This window comes from Coffea arabica, chromosome 7c (assembly GCF_036785885.1).
Source record: "Coffea arabica cultivar ET-39 chromosome 7c, Coffea Arabica ET-39 HiFi, whole genome shotgun sequence".
Classification (NCBI taxonomy): domain Eukaryota; kingdom Viridiplantae; phylum Streptophyta; class Magnoliopsida; order Gentianales; family Rubiaceae; genus Coffea; species Coffea arabica.
The window spans coordinates 36,488,962-36,492,413 of record NC_092322.1 but is presented as its reverse complement, the minus strand read 5'-3'; the positions used below and the strand labels follow the sequence as shown (position 1 = coordinate 36,492,413).

The following is a 3,452-nucleotide window of genomic DNA, read 5'->3' as shown; positions in this document are numbered from 1 at the left end:
GTTTTTGAACAACTTTAGCAATTAAAAATGTTTTGAAACTTGGACGGGTGATGAACAAAATGAGTGATTGGTTTTGAATTTATAGTTCAAACATCTGGATCACCAATTCAATCATTTTAATGCATTTTGAGCTTGAAAAAGTTTTGATGCATGGGAAATCATTACAAAAATCAAAACCTCTCGGAGTTTAGGACTCCTAAAGATAAAATGGTCCAAAAAGAGTAAAAAGTTCATTCTGACTCCTTGAAGAAAAAAAATTCATATAACTTAAACAAAAATTTGTCTATGTCACGCCCCGAGCCCGCACGTGCCCGTCACATGACATCCGCCGTACTCCCAAGTCCCACTCAGAAATACAAGGCTACATTAACTAATTAACTTTAATAGTACTAAATAGTTTAACTAAATGAAGTGCGGTACGAATTACATAGAAAAGAAAGTCTACGAATAATCAAGACGTTCGTATATTTATTCTCCAATAGAAACAGCGGAAACAAAGGTAAATAAGACCAACAACTGGACGTAGCCAGCCTGCCAACTTTTATACATCTAAAACTAATAAAAGTCATCCTCAGGGTCTTCTACGTAAACCAATTCATACTCTTCAGAATCTGCAAAAATGGTAAGAAGTGGGTTGAGCGACACATCGCTAAGTAGGTAATATTTACCCCTCTGTTGGACCATGCACACTTAATTTTATAGATAAATATATATATATATATTATATATGTGGCGGCCCCACTTCTCCCTAAGGCGAACCAAAGGGTTGGCGGGTCGCCTGCCTAGCTCTCGCTAGGACTTACGCACTCTAGTAACTAATTTCACCAAATATAAATCGAAAATAAACCTTACTTCTCGAGCAAGTCACGTACTTAAATAATTCATACAATTCAACTTATACAGCCCAAAACACAATTCCAAGTACCAACGAAAACGTCGAGCTTAGTATACTTAAATTCAACTTAATTTACAATTTAAAGTTCCTAATCCAGGGCACAGAAGCACCACAGGATTCATATTCACCCAAAAACACAAAAATCATCCAAAAAATACTAACGTTTCCAAAAGTACAATTACAAAAGTGGGCATTCAAAATATAACATTTCTGTTCTAGTTCTCCAAGACTTCATGCATTTCAGAACCTGTCAAGGAAAACAATTTGGAAGGGATGAGCCAATAGCTCAGTGGTGCCTCGAAACATGCAATTCACATAAGGCAATTTAACAAGTACAAATAGACAAGTAAGCACTTAACAATTTAAGAAAGCGAAATAACATGATAAGAAAAGGATACGGGGCTCTCAGGAGCCAACTTCCACGCACTTGATCAGAAAATTTATAGTAGTTGACACTCCGTCAACTTTCACTACCTAAACTCCATGTAGACATTTTCCCTAATCTACACATCTCCTAGCAACGTCTTCCCCCTTATTTTCGGGCCCGACTCCAACACGAATATTGCAAGCACTTTTACCAAGACGGCAGAGAGGTACCTCCCACTCTAATAGAGCGTGGTACGTGCATCCGTTTGGTTTATTTAGTCGACGAGACCATGCTCCAATCGACATTGCAACACTTGTACTTGTGGCACTTCACGCAATCACATAGCATATAACATTTCATGATATCTCTAGCAAGTACTTTCAACAAGTAGTTCAACTAGCAGTTAAACACGATTCATGCAAGAGACACTCACCTCAAGTGAAGTGTCTAGAATTCCAAACTTTGATCGAGATTGTGCTCTTCACCAATTCCTAAAATCATACAAATAATTCACATAAATTTCCACTTTTGAGTTGGTGAATTTAACTCGAGTCAACTAGCATTTAATTTCACTCAAAAATCCCAAACTAGTATTAATCGTTTTCTCAAATTGAAATCCACAAATCGAGTGAAATTAAATTTTGAGGTTTCTTTAAAACCCAAAAACTTGCTAAATTCGTCAAATATTCCAACATCCAAGTTCTAGAATCATATAAGCCATTTAACACCAATTTGTTGTCACAAGTTGAGAAAAATCACATTTAAACCATTTAGAGGAATTTTCCCCTCAAATTTTTCCCAAACATATCTTGGGAAATTCCTTTAAGAGGCAATCATATAAACGAAGTAAAACTAGTCATTAGAATTTCTATAAAATAGAAACTCCTTAAGTTTGCCAAATTCCACGACCAACTTAGTCCAATGATTTTCATGAAGGCAAAAACGTGAGTTTTTAGGAAAATTTTCCAGATTTGACAAATTCCTCAAAATAGGGCATTTGGTCTAATAAAATTCAAGGTTATCAACTCAAAGTGGACCTAGTAACAACGGTTAATGCTAGAAAACATTTTCGGGACAACTTTGGTCCACATTTACCCACAATGAAATCCAAACATCAAACCATTTCTAATTTCAAACAAAATTCTGTTTTGGTATCTTCTTGAAGAATAAGATTTTGGTCCACTTTTTGGACGTAACCTCTACTAGATTTTTGTCCCAAATTGAGCTATACAAACCCCTTAATTAATACACAAATCATTTGAGCTCAAGTTATCGTGAAAACAGTTCACAATTATCATTCAAAGCTGGAAAAATTTCAGGTGCATTCGGTAGCAAGTAGTCCATTTCCCCTTCAATTTATCCAAAATTTTTCAACTACCCAAAAGCTACATTTTCACCCAAACAATACTACCCATATAGGTTAACATGTATACAGCCCAAGTAGTTCAAAAATTTGTCAAAATTGACCCCCAAAATTCGACTCAAATCTGGAAAATTTCCAGAATTTTTTGGACAGCATATACCTTCCTTTTCCTTCAATTCCTCAACATCATTTCAACTACGAAAGTGGTGCATTTTCCCTCAAATGACCATAGACATTCAGCTTAACATTTACACAATCCATGAAGCTCAATTTCTTGCCAAGAATCAGATCAAAAACTCGAACACAAACTGGGAAAATTTGGACAGTTTGGTTCAACAGCAGAGCAGTTTTCGTATTTTGGTCACATCTCATTCAATTCAACTTAGATTTGAGCATGGTTGGTAGCGTTGGAAACTACACTCATAGGGATACAATTTTTCAGAAGAAATCGTTTTAAAATTCTACTCATAACTAGCTCGAAATCTGGCAACAAAACGCAGCTCATATCCTGGCTTCCAGTGAACCAGTGGAGCAGGACAGGTGACTTTAAAAGACTGCCACGGTTCACTCAGGTGGAACCAGGATGTGAATTTTACACCGTTGGAAAGCTGGAAGAGTCTAGTTTCTAATGGCGCTAATGGCACTCAATCTCGATGTCAGAGGGCAGAGTTATGATCGAAACAAAATGGCTGCCTGAGCCATACGGGAAAAATTTCCAGATTTTGCTGGTTTTGGAATTCATCACCTTTGGTCAACCAAACCTCAATATCTTTCAATGAAACTTTACACACAACTCCAACAACACATAAACATCAAATACAAGCCGT

General features: G+C 36.5%; 1 long non-coding RNA gene across 1 annotated transcript; it reads right to left on the bottom strand.

Moving 5' to 3' along the window:
* Nucleotides 1-831: 831 nt before the first annotated feature.
* Nucleotides 832-1,745, bottom strand: LOC113698048 (uncharacterized). The gene is made up of 2 exons (XR_003450085.2): nucleotides 1,696-1,745; nucleotides 832-1,142 (listed from the first exon to the last, which is right to left on the bottom strand). It is a non-coding gene; the product is annotated as an uncharacterized lncRNA (long non-coding RNA).
* Nucleotides 1,746-3,452: the final 1,707 nt, after the last annotated feature.